Source organism: Bubalus kerabau, chromosome 5 (genome assembly GCF_029407905.1).
Source record: "Bubalus kerabau isolate K-KA32 ecotype Philippines breed swamp buffalo chromosome 5, PCC_UOA_SB_1v2, whole genome shotgun sequence".
Taxonomy (NCBI): Eukaryota; Metazoa; Chordata; class Mammalia; order Artiodactyla; family Bovidae; genus Bubalus; species Bubalus kerabau.
This window is the reverse complement of record NC_073628.1, coordinates 86,883,052-86,900,502: the sequence shown is the minus strand read 5'-3', so window position 1 is coordinate 86,900,502 and position 17,451 is coordinate 86,883,052. Positions and strand designations below refer to the sequence as shown.

Below are 17,451 nucleotides of genomic sequence, written 5' to 3'. Positions count from 1 at the left end.
AAGAGTGATGGAGGCCAACAAAACAGTGGGAAATGATTTTTAAATGGTTTTGGCAAGAAGCATTTGATGCTTATAAACCAGTCCCATCACTTCCAGACTGGTCAGAGGACTAAATGCTTTAAATTTGAGCTAGACTGAATGAACAATATGAATATGACCGATTGTAACTACAGTCATCCCTCAGTATCCACAAGGTATTGGTTCCAAGACACCTGCCTCCACCCTCCTCCCCTCCACCCCACCCTTCACGGACTTCACAGGATAGTCTTCTGCTTTGAGGGGAGGCTTCCAAAAAGTAGCAGTAAAGAGAAAATCTCCCAATTCCCTTAGAGCAGTGATGCCCGCCATTTTTTGGTAAAAGAGCCAATTCAGGGGACATAAACATGCTTATGAGGAGGGCCTGACAGCCCACTCCAGTATTCTTGCCTGGAGAATCCGTTGGACAGAGGAGCCTGGTGGGCCGCAGTCCATGGGATTACAGAGAATCAGACACAACTAAAGCGACAGAGCACGCATGCAAGCAATGCTCATGGGCTTCCCTGGTGGCTCAGCTAGTAAAGAACCACGGGGTTCTATCCCTGGGATGGGAAGATCCCCTGGAAAAGGAAATGGCAACACACCCCAGTATTTGTGCCTGGGAAATCCCATGGACAGAGGAGCCTGGCAGGTACAGTCCAGGGGGTCACAAAGAGTTGGACACAACTGAGCGCACACGCACACACCCAAACATGCTTATGGGATGCGTCTTTCTTCCCACTCAGAATTAAAATAATTGTACTGAGACCCAGCGGGAAAGTGTATGTTCTTACTTAAATTGTCTACTTTATAAAAGAAAGAAAGTTACCAGGAAAATTGGCATAGTTTTTAGCATTGAAATATCCGAGGGGTAGCAACATGGATGAATGCAGTTTCTAGTCTTTATTCCTTCTGCTAATTTGTATAGCACTTTAAAGTTTACAGTGAGCATTCTCATGCTGCCAGTATCATTACTATCTGCTTTTTATAAATCAGCCAGGAAGCAAAGTGACTTGCCAAAGATGGAATAACAGGATAACGACACAGTCAAAACTCAGATTAGTTTCTTCTGTTTGGGGCAGCTGTGCCTCAGCCCTGGAAGAGGCTCAGGGGATGTAGTGCTAAAATAAAGTCTGGTCCTGCTTTTCCTAGCTTTAGCAGGCTCTTCTATTTGTAAAAACAGTTAATCTTGCTAGAATTTATTTTGGCTTATGGTTAAAAGTGAAGGTCTAAATAGGCTCACGTTTTCCAAATTACTAAACCATTCCATTTATTTATCTCTTGAATTATTAGATTCATTTTATAATATGCTGCTGCTAAGTCACTTCAGTCGTGTCCGATTCTGTGCGACCCCATAGACAGCAGCCCACCAGGCTCCCCCGTCCCTGGGATTCTCCAGGCAAGAACACTGGAGTGGGTTGCCATTTCCTTCTCCAATGCATGAAAGTGAAAAGTGAAAGTGAAGACGCTCAGTCGTGTCCGACTCTTAGCGACGCCATGGACTGCAGCCTACCAGGCTCTTCCATCCATGGGATTTTCCAGGCAAAAGTACTGGAGTGGGGTGCCATTGCCTTCTCCAGCTACATTTTGTATAATTGGGTCTGATTTGGGCTATGTATTCTGACCTATTGCCTTACCTCACGATCATACACTAGGACAAGTAGTGAAAGTGTTAGTCATGTTCAACTCTGCGACCCCATGGATTGTAGCCCACCAGGCTCCTCTGTCCATGGAATTCTGGAGTGGGTTGCCATTCCCTTCTCCAGGGGATCTTCTAACCTAGAGATCGAACCCTGGTGTCCTGCATTGCAGGCAGATTCTTTACCGTCTGAACCACCAAGGAAGCCATACTAGGACATTCCTATATTAATTGCTCTCAATTTATGTAGTATGTTTTACTATCTGATAGAAAAGAAAATATAAAAACAAGCAATATAGTAACAAATTCAATAAAGACTTTAAACATTAAAAAAAAAAAGAATTGAAGGAAGTATTCTGGGTAGATTGAATTAAGAGGTGTCTGAATGGAGTAAGAGTTCCAGAGACAGTCGAAATAGCTTGGTTTGGAAGAGAGAGTTGTTCCCTGAGATACTTACTGGGCTTTTTGACTGTTTTCTGCCTACTCATGTGCTCTTTGCATGAATTGAAAACTTTAATTTGAAATGTTATTACTTTAGGTGGAGTGGAGGTGTGGTATTGTGAGTGCCAGGCAGCCAGTGGGGTTTTGTCTTTTTTCATCATGTGTAAAACATTATTAAATGAGCTCCTGCTGCTTTCCTCGTGGCTCTGAGGGACAACCTGGGGACTGGAATCAGACCTTCTGAGTTCATTCCTAGCATTGTCACTCTAACGTATTTACTTATTACTTATTTACTCACTCTAACTTATTTGAAAGTGAAAGTGAAATCACTCAGTTGTGTCCAACTCTTTGTGACCCCATGGACCATAGCCTAAAAGGCTCCTCTGTCCATAGAATTTTCCAGGCAAGAATACTGTAGTGGGTTGCCATTTCCTTCTCCAGAGGATCTTCCCAACCCAGGGATCGAAGGGTAACTTGTTTACTCTTATTTAAATAAGAGTAACTTATTTACTCTTTCTGTGCCTCAGTTTTTACATTTGCCACATAGGACTAATGTAAATTAGTAGGTCTCAAAATGGTTTGGAGAATCCTGTGTATCCCTAGGATTCTTTCAGGAGTCTGTGAAATCAAAGCTATTCTCGTAATAAATCTGAGACAGTATTTGCTATTTTCATTCTCATTTTTCACAAGTGTATATTGGAGTTTTTTCAAAAGCTGCATGTGTGATATTGCAACAGATTGAAGGCAGAGCCAGATAGGAGAATCCAGCTGTCTTCTGTTAAGCCAGACGTTAAAGCAGACATGTACAGCACTACCATTCTTCTAATTAAATTTATTTTTTGTTTTGGAAAATATAGTTAATTTTTCACACACAAGAAATATTTATGTAAGCAAATATGGGACTTCCCCAGTGGCTCAGCAATGAAGAATCCACCTGCAGTGCAGGAAAAGCAGGTTCAGTCCCTGGGTTGGGAAGATCCCCTGGAGGAGGAAATGGCAACCCACTTAGTATTCTTACTGGGGGAATCCCAAGGACAGAGGAATCTGGTGGGCTACAGTCCATGGGGTCCCAAAGAGTCAGACACAACTGAAGCCACTGAGCACATATAATGAGTTTATTGTTATTTCTATGAATTTGACAGCAAGGAGATCAAACTAGTCAATCTTAAAGGAAATCAGTCCTGAATATTCATTGGAAGGACCAATGCTGAAGCTGAAACTCTAATACTTTGGCCACCTGATTTGAACAACTGACTCATTGGAGAAGACCCTGATGCTGGGAAAGATTGAAGGTGGGAGGAGAAGGGGACGACAGAGGATGAAATGGTTGGATGGTATCACTGACTTCATGGACATGAGTTTGGACTTGATGGACATGAGTTTGAGCAAGTTCAGGGAGCTGGTGACAGACAGGGAAGCCTGATGTGCTGCAGTCCATGGGGTCACAAAGAATTGGATGTGACTGAGTAACTGAACTGAACTGGATGGATAATAAACATTTTTAAACTTTGAGGTTTAATTTTTAATATTAAATATAACTCACATAAACAAAAGCCCTTGGTGGTCTGAGTAAGTTTAAGAGTGTAAAAGTTTCCGAGACCACCGAGTTTCAGAGCCGCTGCTGTCAGTGGACATTTCTAAAGCTCTTAGAACAATACTAACTCAGGACAAATTAGCTTGGTATTTACAGCTCAGAACAATATTAGCTCGTATTATTATTCTACTCTATATTCTTAAGTAAATAATTTAGACTTGTTTTTCCTCTATTTAATCTGGATTAGCAATGTTATATTGTATTCTCCTAAGAACATTTTACATATATCTGTGTTCTGTTTTGATCTTTTCAGTTCTGAAGCAGTTTGTTTTATTTTCCTTGTAAAATAGTTTTTGAAGGTTGCATCTTGAAAAACATCATGGCAGGTTTTTAATAGTATCAATTAGGGGGATTTTTATTTTGCCTCATACAAACATAGACCATTATACGTTTTGACTTACATACATTTTCCTGCTCTGTGTTCAGATTTCAATCAAAAGCATGACTGAAAATTAAATTTTTGACTAGATGATATATAAGGTAAAATTCTAAAGGTACAAAGAATATATAGTGATAGGTAGACTTTAACTTGGCTCTCTAGTTCCCCTTTCTAAAGGCAAGATTCATTATAATTTTCTCATACTTCCAGAGATAGTCCATGCAAGTACAGATGTGTATATATGTGTGTGTATTTTTTATTTTGATAAATATATGTAACAAAATTTACCATTTTAACCATTTTTAAGTGTGTGTGGGTGTGTGTTAAGTCGCTCAGTCATGTCTGACTTTTTGCGACCCCATGGACTGTAGCCCATCAGGCTCCTCTGTCCATGGAATTCTCCAGGCAAGAATACTGGAGTGGGAAGTGGGTTGCCATTCCCTTCTCCAGGGGATCTTCCCCACCCAGGGATCAAACTCAGGTCTCCCTCATTGCAGGCAGATTCTTTACTGTCTGAGCCCCTAGGAAAGCTCTTTTAAGTGTATAGTTCAGTGGTATTGAGTATATTTACATTATTTCCATCCATCTTCAGGACATCTTTATTTTCCCAAACTGAAACTCCATACCCTTTAAACAGCACCTCCCCATTCTCCCTTCTCCTTAGTTCCTGGCAGCCACGATTCTACTTTGTGTCTCTATGAGTTTGACTGTACTCACTGTCCGGTTTATTTGACTTAGCATAATGTCTTCAGGGTTCTTCCTTGTTGTAACTCATATCAGAATTCCATCCCTTAAAACTGAATAATATTCCAATGTGTGTATATAACACACTTTGTTTATTCAGCTCTCTGTCCATGGACATTTGGGTTGTTTCCACCTTTTGGCTGTTTGAATAATGCAAATTTTATGCGGTCCAGCAACCCCAGGTAGCCTTTTGCTAATGCAGAGAATCTCTTTTTCACTGCTATTATTTCAACTTAGCATGAGTCTCTGGGGCTCACAACACCCAGTATTCATCTATTTTACTGATAAGGAGACTTAAGTTTCTTAAGCAACTGGCAAGAACCTTGAGTGTATTAGATCTTGTCTAAAATTCAGTAAGAAGTATATGATAAGAACTTTTTTGTAATGATTTAGAAATAACTCTTAAGAGGATTGGAGGTGCCATAAATATTACTTCTACTTCTTCACTTTTAATACTATTTTTGAAGAGAAGTTAATACAGCATTTCACAGTTCATCTTTATCAGGTTGTAAAAGCGTGAGGAGTATAGAGAAATTGCATGGACAGTTTCCCCAAGCAATTACTATCAGAAAAAGCTTGGGGTCACTCAAAGAGCTTTTGAAAAACTGCATAGGTAAATGGATGTGCATCTGTGGCTTGGAAAAGTATATTATAAAAAGAGGAATGGGATTGTTGGACCCACAGACCTGTTGATAGGGAGTAAATTTGTATAATTTTATTCATACAGTGATAATTCACATGCATGAATAAAATGAATGATGAAATAAAACCACTTGAGTAACCTAGATAAATTTGAAAAATGTTAAGTTTAAAATATTACAAAAGAAAGTGAAAATTATGATGAAGGAGGAAACAGACAGAACAGGTTCCATCTTGAAAGCAGGACTTCATCTTGGGCCGGACTGTGAACTTTGAGCTATGTGCCCAATATCTATGGAAACATACTAACTGGAAAACCAGATCCCCAGGTGGAAGAGCCGCAGGGCTTGCACCTAGACTCTCCTGCGGCTGAAACAATACCCTAATTATCTGTGTAACTGAATAGAATCATAAATTCTATTATGCTTACTGGGGTATGACCACAGGCCTATTGATAATTGTCCACTGTTAACTACCTAGGCTTAAGGCATACGAATCACGGGTTTAAGGCATACGAATCACGGGTTAACTTTGATTGTATCCTTCTTTTCCTTTGTTCAGACTAGTTTCAGGGAATTTGGGGAGGTGGGTTTGAGCACATACACTTAGGGTATATAAGGTTTTCACAAAAACTGGTCGGGGGTCCTTGGCTAAGAGGAGACTCTGCCTTGGACCCGCCAGTGTAATAAACTGCACTCGACTGTCTGCACTGTCCTTCTGAGTGAGTTTGTTTCCCGGAACGCGTGGCTACAACAATGAAAACCACATAATGTAAATTTTAAATATACAAAGTGATAGTCTATTGTTTATGAAGACAAATAACATTCATGAGAGTGATAAACAGTATCCTCAGAGTAGTGGTTGCATCTGAAGATGGAGGGACAGGAATGACGAGCAGAACTTTAGCTGTTTCTGCAATGTTTTATTGTTAGGGAACAAATGTGGCAAAATGTTAACTTCTATTTAATCTTGGTATTGGATATATGAAATCTATAATTTTTTTTGGGGGGCCACATTGCAAAGCTTGTGGGATCTTAATTCCATGACCATGGATTGAACCCTGGCCCTTGGCAGTGAGACCCCAGAGTCCTAACCACTGGACCTCCAGGGAATTCCGTGTAATCCTTTTTTCTTTACTTTTCTCTGAAATATTTAACAATTACACATAAAAATAAATAGTTTTAAAGGGTGATTTATATCTTGTTATTTTACCATCTCACTTTCAAGATGATTTGTAAAAAATTGGTTTGTTTGTAATAGCCCTTTTAATAAACTATGATTAAACAATCAGTTTAAAAAATCAGTTAAAGTTTAAAAAACTATCCCAAATTCTGCTTCCTAAAGCTATGTATTTTTATGCGTCTTTATAGATGAAAGTTTAGTAATACGATGGCACTATGACAGAAAAATAACACTTGGGTCAGGCTGTCCTGTACAGGGTACTTAATTGCCTGTTTTTAGGAGACCCTTTTTGTATTTTATATCTTTGGTGATCAACTTCGCTTGATTCTGGCTGGTAGGTATCTGTCTGTTGTACTTACTGTGTTATCTAGATCAGGCGCAGAGTTTGCTGTGTGTCTAAAAAAATTGGGAGCCAGAGGCTTTCTGATTATTGGTGGTCTCAGGGAGTGTACTTCCTGGGGCCTCTGGGCATATAATTCCTGTGGCCTCTGGGTGTGTACCCTCTGTGGCTTCCAAGTTTGGACAGCTGCAGCCTCAACCTGTTCTCCTTAGCATAGGAAATAACATAATGGATTCATTTGAAAACTGTCTGCATTATTAAATGTGGAAGACTTAATACAGATACATAACAAAGAACAGTTCATGGCAGTATCTTCCTTAGCTTTGAAAGTTAGAGGGGACACAAACTCAAGAAGCATTAATTACCATGTGCTTAGATAGCTACAGGCATATTTGGAAATCTGGCTCCCTCTCATCATTCTGTTGCTTACACTCTTTCAGGCTGCATGGGACCAAAATAATCCTTATGTTTTCTCAGTTAATCCAAGTGTATTGTAAGGCTATACTTGGAAATGAATGGTATAAGAAGTAATTATTTCTTATATTCATAAGGAATAAGTAAAAACCTGCAGTGGTATTCAGTCCTCTTAGCCCACTGGAATAACATTTGTTGCAAAGGGACCATAGGGCTCCAGTGTTTCGGCAGTCACTCTGTGACTCCACTTCAACTCTAGTAGTCCGACATGCTGGGGATTTTATTCATATGCTTCTTTTTAAAATATTTTAATTTTATACTGGAAAGAGAAGCGAAAAGCAAAGGAGAAAAGGAAAGATAAAAGCATCTGAATGCAGAGTTCCAAAGAATAGCAAGAAGAGATAAGAAAGCCTTCCTCAGCGATCAATGCAAAGAAATAGAGGAAAACAACAGAATGGGAAAGACTAGAAATCTCTTCAAGAAAGTGAGAAATACCAAGGGAACATTTCATGCAAAGACGGGCTCGATAAAGGACAGAAATGGTACGGACCTAAAAGAAGCAGAAGATATTAAGAAGAGGTGGCAAGAATACACAGAAGAACTGTACAAAAAAGATCTTCACGACCCAGATAATCATGATGGTGTGATCACTGACTAGAGCTAGACATCCTGGAATGTGAAGTCAAGTGGGCCTTAGAAAGCATCACTATGAACAAAGCTAGTGGAGGTGATGGAATTCCAGTGGAGCTCTTTCAAATCCTGAAAGATGATGCTGTGAAAGTGCTGCACTCAATATGCCAGCAAATTTGGAAAACTCAGCAGTGGCCACAGGACTGGAAAAGGTCAGTTTCATTTCAATCCCAAAGAAAGGCAATGCCAAAGAATGCTCAAACTACCGCACAATTGCACTCATCTCACATGCTAGTAAAGTAATGCTCAAAATTCTCCAAGCCAGGCTTCAGCAATACGTGAACCGTGAACTTCCTGATGTTCAAGCTGGTTTTAGAAAAGGCAGAGGAACCAGAGACTAAATTGCCAACATCTGCTGGATCATAGATAAAGCAAGAGAGTTCCAGAAAAACATCTATTTCTGCTTTATTGACTGTGCCAAAGCCTTTGACTGTGTGGATCACAATAAACTGTGGAAAATCCTGAAAGAAATGGGAATACCAGACCACCTGACCCGCCTCTTGAGAAATCTGTATGCAGGTCAGGAAGCAACAGTTAGAACTGGACATGGAACAACAGACTGGTTCCAAATAGGAAAAGGAGTACGTCAAGGCTGTATATTGTCACCTTGCTTATTTAACTTATATGCAGAGTACATCATGAGAAATGCTGGTCTGGAAGAAGCACAAGCTGGAATCAAGATTGCAGGGAGAAATATCAATAACCTCAGATATGCAGATGACACCACCCTTATGGCAGAAAGTGAAGAGGAACTAAAAAGCCTCTTGATGAAAGTGAAAGAGGAGAGTGAAAAAGTTGGCTTAAAACTCAACATTCAGAAAACGAAGATCAAGGCATCTGGTCCCATCACTTCATGGGAAATAGATGGGGAAACAGTGGAAACAGTGTCAGACTTTATTTTTCTGGGCTCCATAATCACTGCAGATGGTGACTGCAGCCATGAAATTAAAAGCCGCTTACTCCTTGGAAGGAAAGTTATGACCAACCTAGATAGCATATTCAAAAGCAGAGACATTACTTTGCCAACAAAGGTCTGTCTAGTCAAGGCTATGGTTTTTCCTGTGGTCATGTATGGATGTGAGAGTTGGACTGTGAAGAAGGCTGAGTGCCAAAGAATTGATGCTTTTGAACTGTGGTGTTGGAGAAGACTCTTGCGAGTCCCTTGGACTTCAAGGAGATCCAACCAGTCCATTCTGAAGGAGATCAGCCCCGGGATTTCTTTGGAAAGAATGATGCTAAAGCTGAAACTCCAGTACTTTTGCCACCTCATGCGAAGAGTTGACTCATTGGAAAAGACTCTGATTTTGGGAGGGATTGGGGGCAGGAGGAGAAGGGGCCAACAGAGGATGAGATGGCTGGATGGCATCACTGACTCGATGGATGTGAGTCTGAGTGAACTCCAGGAGTTGGTGATGGACAGGGAGGCCTGGCGTGCTGCAATTCATGGGATCGAAGAGTCGGACACAACTGAGCGACTGAACTGAACTGAACTGAATTGGAAGGACTGATGCTGAAGCTGAAGCTTCAATACTTTGGTCACATGATGCAAAGAGCTGACTCATTAGAAAAGACCCTGATGCTGGCAAAGATTGAGGACAGGAGGAGAAGGGGATAACAGAGGATGAGATGGTTGGATGGCATCACCAACTCAATGGACATGAATTTGAGCAAACTCTGGGAGATAGTGAAGGATAGGGAAGCCTAGTGTGCTGCAGTTCATGGGGCTGAAAAGAGTGAGACACGACTTAGTGACTGAACAACAGTAGTTGATTTACAATGTTGTATTAGTTTCAACAAACTGATTCAGTTATACCTATACGTACATCTATTCTTTTTCAGATTATTTTCCCATATAAGTTATTATAGAATATTGAGTAGAGTTCCCTATAGGTCCTTGTTGGTGATCTATTTTATATATAATAGTGTGTATATGTTAATCCCAAACTCCTAATTTATCCCTCCCCACCACCTTTCCCCTTTGTTTATTCATATACTTCCGTGTCTTCTCTTCCAGATTCTTCTTACTACTTTGCTGCTAATTTAACCTCCACTGTGTGTCTCCTGTTCCTTTGCTTCTATTTGCTTATGGCTTTTGATTCCTTCTGATTCTGCTTATTGCTTCCTGTATATTTTTCTTCTTCCATCTCTCTGTCATCTGTGTCCCTCTCTGTTTGTCTTCCTTTAAAACTCCCAACGAAGGAGAGAGAAAAATTTGCTTTTGCTGTTTGTCAATACTGAGTGGAGAGAACTTTTGTTGAGCAGAGCTCTTACAGTAAGCAACTTCATAGGCCTTGCTTTTGTAGGCCTATAGAGAGAGATAATTTTTGGGTTAAGTAGCTATCTCTGGTTAAAGCAGCTGTGCTTAGGGAGTCAGTCCAAGTGGTACAAAGCATAACTACCTGTCCACTAAGAAACTCTTAGGAGGACTGTGCATTTGTCAGGTCCCTCAAATCCTGATGAGGTTGTACAAGCCTATTATTAGTCTATTGCAACCCAATTTCTAGGCCACTTGGAGGTCTGTGTTAAACTCACTGGTTTCTTAACACCCCCCTTCCTTGATACTGCTAATGATTCATGTCAGGGTGATCGACTGTGGTGGAGACTGAGGGGTCTAGTTCTGTTTCCTTGCTTCCTGAGCATGTAGCTACACTGTACTTCTTAGACTCTCTTAAAGATAGAGGGAGGCTTGGAATGTGACTGAGTTTTGGGCAGTGGGATGTAGGTGGAATTGATGCGTGTCACTTCTAGGTCTGATCCATGAAAGCTTCCATATGTAACCCTTCAGGCTTTTTCCCCTTCTAGCTTGAAACAGACAAGTGGAGTGACATTGGAAGTCATGCATTGAGAGGGATAGATCCACAAGACAGAATGAGCTGGGCTTCTGAGTGATTTTTTTTGAGGAAGGCCACCTATTTTGAGAAAAACTCATTTTGGATTTAACATAAGCCACTCCTGTGACAGTAGCATTATGTCACTGGGTGTGGGAGTTTGTTGTAACAGTGACCATTTCCCTCACAGATTGTTGTTATTGAGTATTCTTCATAGGAACTCAAGGAAGGGTTTTGGTCCCCTAGATATCTGACTAAGCTGTGTCCTAGGCTGAATGAAGTTGGTTGGGAGGGCACCACCTTCAGAAGGGGCTGCTGGGGTAGAGAAGAAGAGCCATCATTGTTTTGCTCCTCCATCAAACGTGGCATGAAGAATGTCTCCCTCTAAGATCTCTTCTACAAATTGCAAGCTACATATATCAGATTCAGTGTTTGAAATTGCCCTCAATTTAGTTGGAGGGCAATAGGAGTACCTCATGGTTCTACCTTGTTACACAGAGCTTTGTCTGAACAGTAGTCAGTTGCAGCAGTGGGATTCAGTGTTCTATATATTCTAGATAGGGTGAGTGCCAGAAAGCTCATCCATTTTATCTACAGAGATAATAAGGCAAGATGTCTAAACTGTCCTTTCCCTTGGGGGAGGTGAGAAAATCAGTACCCATGTGGGTTCTATTCAGGTGGCTATGAAAGGGAAAAGATTCGGTTACAATAGTAGGGTCCCAAGGAACATGGGAATTCATTATTTTTGTCTTCGAAGGGTTCAGAAACAAGTGTTTAGAGGTGCCACTGTATAATGCAGTAATGAAGCCAGGCCGGAAGCCAGGGTGTAATTTAAGTCAACTCTTGGTTAATTTAAATGCATGGTAGTCATACCAGCTCCTAACCCTTTGCCTTCTTCTTTCTAGTTTTTGAATTGCTGAGAAGTGACAAGCAAATGTCTATTTTATTTCTGAAAACTACTTATGCATTTTATAATAGTTTCTGACCTTCCTCTGAGAGCTCATTTTAGGCTTTTCTTTGCTAACTTAACTCTAAGTTAAATATTTATATTTTTACCTGAAAGTTTGTATTTCTTGTCTTCTTAAGTTATAAACTTATTGAAGACAAATGTATCTAATATTTGGGCTGTGTAATATGTACAACACTGTCTTTGTGTATATACAGCATTGATGATGTTAGCAGAAGGTATGTAACTAGCTGTGAGGAATTATTAGAAAATGAAAGTGTTAAGGTGTGTTAGGGGCCAGACAGCGAGTGATTGCTTGCTGCCCTAAGGAGACTGGATTTGGTTATACAGGAAAAATAAATTCATAAATGTTGAAAAGTGATAAGACCAGACTTGAGTTTTTAGAAAGGAAACTAGCTGCAGGATGGGGGAGAGTCGGCGCATGGACTGGAGCAGTGGTTCTTAGTTCCGGGTGCTAGGGAGCTAAAAACTACAGAAAAATTGGCGGAGACTTGAACCAGGGACCTGAAGAACAAACTTCAACGCTACAAAGTCTCACAGTATCAGGTGTAGACAAGGGTATAATGGAGCAAGAGGGAGTCCCATACTCTGCGAAAAGGAATCTTAATTAGAGCTTGGGAAAAATTTTGGATGACCCTATCTATGTGGTGGTCTTACAGCGCTGCCCACAAGCCCCATTTGTTAGGACTGAAAGCAGTCGAGCAGCTGAGAGCTCTCCAAGCTAACAAAGCCTGGTGGCTTTCTGAGCCCTGGCCTAAAGCCAGGCAGAAATAGGGATGTCTGTAGGGGCATGCATGGATAGTGGAAGTGCCTGAGCCACACCCACACAGGTAATGATCTCTTGATAACTAAGCTTTGGCATTCATGCTGATCTCTGTATTCTGCTAAATTTTCTTCCCTGAGGCTGCTGCTCCTGCTGCTGCTAAGTCGCTTCAGTCATGTCCGACTCTGTGCGACACCATAGACAGCAGCCCAGCAGGCTCCCCCGTCCCTGGGATTCTCCAGGCAAGAACACTGGAGTGGGTTGCCATTTCCTTCTCCAATGCATGAAAGTGAAAAGTGAAAGTGAAGTCGCTCAGTCGCGTCCGACTCTTCGAGACCCCATGGACTGCAGCCTACCAGGCTCCTCCGTCCATGGGATTTTCCAGGCAAGAATACTGGAGTGGGGTGCCATTGCCTTCTCCATCTCCCCTGAGGCAGTGACCTGGAATGCCCTAGCCACCTAGGTTGGGGGAAGGGTACAAAGAATTAAGAATGGAAGAACCTCTATTATTGTTCTAAACTATCCCACTGTGTAAGTGTCTTCCATGTAAAACATAAAACAACAACAACTTCTACCCAGTAACACCCAGGCTAATGTTCTGTGTTTTTCTCTTCATAGCCAAGAATCTTAATAAGAAAAGGAGTTTACTTTAATGATAACCATCACTCTGTTCATTCTTCAACATGCAATTTATTATTTGGCTTCTATCTCTCAACACTATTCCCATTCTAACTGTGTTGCCTGAGGTCACTTACTGTCTTATGCCTTGTTTTCCATGACATCACCGTTTGTTTTCATCCAATGTCTCTGACTGTTCCTTCCCAGTTTCTTTTGAGGTCAACTATCCCTCTATTTTCCCAAAGAAAGACAGTGCCAAAGAATGTTCAAACTACTGCACAAATGCACTCATCTCACATGCTAGGAAAGTAATGTTCAAAAATTCTCCAAGCCAGGCTTCAACAGTACATGAACCGTGAACTTCCAGATGTTCAAACTTGATTTAGAAAAGGCAAAGGAACCAGATATCAAATTGCCAACATCTGTTGGATCATCAAAAAAGAAGAGAGTTCCAGAAAAACATCTACTTCTGCTTTATTGACTACACCAAAGCTTTTGTCTATGTGGATCACAACAAACTGTAGAAAATTCTTAAAGAGTTGGGAATACCAGACCACCTTACCTGCTTCCTAAGAGATCTGTATGCAGGTCAAGAAGCAACAATTAGAACTGGATACGGAGCAACAGACTGGTTCCAAATTGGGAAAGGAGTACATCAAGGCTGTATATTGTCACCCTGCTTACTTAACTTAAATGCAGAGTACATCATGCGAAATGCCAGGCTGGATGAAGCACAAGCTGAAATCAGGATTGCTGGGAGAAATATCAATAACCTCAGATATGTAGATGACACCACCCTTATGGCAGAAAACAAGGAAGAACTAAAGGGCCTCTTGATGAAAGTGAAAGAGAAGAGAGAAAAAGCTGGCTTAAAGCTCAACATTCAGAAAACTAAGATCATGGCATCTGGTCCCATCACTTCATGACAAATAGAAGGGGAAACAAAGGAAACAGTGAGAGACTTTATTTTTTTGGCCTCCAAAATCACTGCAGATTGTGACTGCAGCCATGAAATTAAAAGATGCTTACTTCTTGGAAGAAAAGCTATGACCAACCTAGACAGCATATTAAAAAGCAGACATTACTTCGCTGACAGAAGTCCGTCTAATCAAAGCTATGGTTTTTCCAGTAGTCACGTATGGATGTGAGAGTTGGACTATAAAGAAAGCTGAGCCCCGAAGAACTAATACTTTTGAACTGTGGTGTTGGAGAAGACTCTTGAGAGTCCCTTGGACTGCAAGGAGATCAAACCAGTCAATCCTAAAGGAAATCAGTCCTGAATATTCTTTGGAAGGACTGATGCTAAAGCCAAAGCTCCAGTACTTTGGCCACCTGATGTGAGGAACTGACTCAATGGAAAAGACCCTGATGCTGGGAAAGATTGAAGGCAGGAGGAGAGGGGGATGACAGAGGATGAAACGATTGGATGGCATCACCGACTAGATGGACATGAGTTTGAGCAGGCTCCAGGAGTTGGTCATGGACAGGGAAGCCTGGCGTGCTGCAGTCCATGGGGTCACAAAGAGTCAGACACGACTGAGAGACTGAACTGAACTGAACTGATCCCTCCATTTGACTTATTAATGTCCACCAGAGTTTCATCTCCTTCTGTCTTTTTACTTTACACCCTTTTCTGGGAAATCTCATTTACACCCAAATTTCAAAGTCAACCTAGAAAAATTTTAAAGTCTATACACAAGGAGGGCATGGCAACCTACTCCAGTATTCTTGCCTGGAGAATCCCATGGACAGAGGAGCCTGGCGGGCTGCTGTCCATAGGGTTACACAGAGTTGGACATGACTGAAGTGACTTAGCACACACAGATGCACGCAGGCACAATTCTTAGGTCAAAGGGGAAATTTTAGGACAATGAAATTGAAAACATCAAGAAAACAGCTGTAATGGAAATGAGATATGAAAATGGAAATGACAGCAGAATCTATGTGTTGTAACCAAATTAAATGCCTATCTAAAGAAAAACGAAAGACATAAAAAATGAATAGAACTTTCAACTCAAAAAGCTAGGGGAAAAGGGTAAGCTGAGAGAAAGCAAAAGGGAGGAATTAGAAAAGATAAAAACAGAATTAATGGGACTGGAAAACAGAGCAATAGTCGGAACTAGTGAATAAAATGAAAAGACGGATTTTTACAAAAGGCTTTAAAAAAAAAAAACAATAAACCACTGGCATTTTTTTTTTTTTTTTAGGAAGCACAAATGCATTGGTGACTTGGGAGGAATAACCATCAAAACAAAGGAAATTTTAAAATATCATAAGAGAACGGTATGTACAACTTAGATAAGCAAATTTGAGAATCCAAATGAAAAAAGCAACTTTCTAGTTAAAAATTATTTGTCAAAGCTTGTTCTAGTCTTTTGTACCTGAGTTGGAACACTTAATACTGTTAAGATGGCAGTACTCCCCAAATTAATCACCAGATTCAACACAATCCCTATCAAAATCCAAGCTCCATCTTTTTTTCCTTCAGTAATTGACAGCCTTTTCCTAGAATTCATATGGAGGGACTTCCCTAGTGGTCCAGTCATTAAGAATCCACCTGCCAATGCAGGGCACGTGGGTTCAATCCCTGGTCTGGGAACTAAGATCCCACGTATGTGGGAAAACTAAGCTCCTGTGCCACAGCTACCGAAGCCTGCGCAGCCTAGAGCTCACGCTCGCAACAAGGGAAGCCACCGCAAGGAGAAGCCTGCACATCACAACTCGAGAATAGCCCTGGCTCACCGCAACTCGAGAAAGCCTGTGCACAGCAGCAGAGAGCCCGTGCGCCACAACCAAGACCCAGTGTAGCCACAGATAAATAAATCGCTTTTAAACACTCCTATGGAACTGCAAGGGTCCTAGAATAGTCAAAAACAATCTTGAAAAAGAACAAAGTTGAACTCACACTTCTTGATTTCAAAATTTACTACAATGCTACAGTAATGAAGATTCTGTGATACTGGCCTATGGTATAAGGCTAGATATGTAGATCAATGGAATAGAGTTGAGAATCTAGAAATAAACCCTTACAATTATGGTCAACTGATCTCCAATGAAGTTGACAAGTCAATTCAATGGAGAAAGTATAGGCTTTTCAACAAATAATGCTGGTACAACTTGATATCCATATGCAAATGAATGAAGTTGGACTCCTATAGCATACCATATATAAAAATTAACTAAAAATAGAGGAAAAAAATACATGTAAGAAATAAAACTATAGGACTGTTGAAAGAAAACACAGGCGTAAATCTTTATGACCAAGGATTAAGCAGTGGTTTCTTAGATATGACAAGTAAAGCATAAGCAACCTAGGGAGGAAAAACAGGTAAGTGGGACTTCATCAAAAGTGAAAACTTACATGCTTCAGTGGACGTAATAAAGAAAATAAAACAGAATGGGAGGAAATATTTGCAAATTACATATCTGATAAGGGTCCAGCATCCAGAATATATAAGAACTGTTAAAGTGAAGTCGCTCAGTTGTGTCCGACTCTTTGCGACCCCATATATTGCAGCCTACCAGACTCCTCTGTCCATGGGATTTTCCAGGCAATAGTACTGGGGTGGATTGCCATTTCCTTCTCCAGGGGATCTTCCCGACCCAGGGCTTGAACCTGGGTCTTCCACATTGTAGACAGACGCTTAACCGTCTGAGCCACCAGGGAAGTCCCTTATAAGAACTCTTTATCTCAATAATAAAAATACAAATAACCCACTTATAAAGTGGGCAAAAGATCTGAATAGCTATCTCTCCAAAGAACACATTTAATGGTTAATACACACCTGAATTCCCTTGTAGCTTAGTCAGTAAAGAATCTTCCTGCAGTGCAGGAGACCTGGGTTCGATCCCTGGATTGGGAAGATCCCCTGGAGAAGGAAATGGCAACCCACTCCAATATCCTTACCTGGAAAATCTCATGGACAGAGGAGCCTGGTGGGCTACAGTCCTTGGGGTCACAAAGAGTCAGGCACGATTGAGCGATTAACACTTACTTACTTACTTACTTACCTGAAAATATGCAAAACATCATTAGTTGTTAGGGAAATGAAAGTCAAAACTACAGAGATACTGCCTCAGATCTACTAAGGTAATTTTAAAAAGTAAAATAACAAAAGATGGTGAGGATGTGGAGAAATTAGAAACCCTCATACCCTGCTGGTGGAGATCTAAAATGGTACAGTCACTTTAGAAAACA

At 40.8% G+C, this 17,451-nt stretch overlaps 1 protein-coding gene across 5 annotated transcripts in view; it reads left to right on the top strand.

Moving 5' to 3' along the window:
- EFCAB2 (EF-hand calcium binding domain 2) overlaps positions 1-17,451 on the top strand; it is a 108,972-nt gene that overhangs the window by 42,441 nt on the left and 49,080 nt on the right. The gene's annotated exons all lie outside the window — the stretch shown is intronic.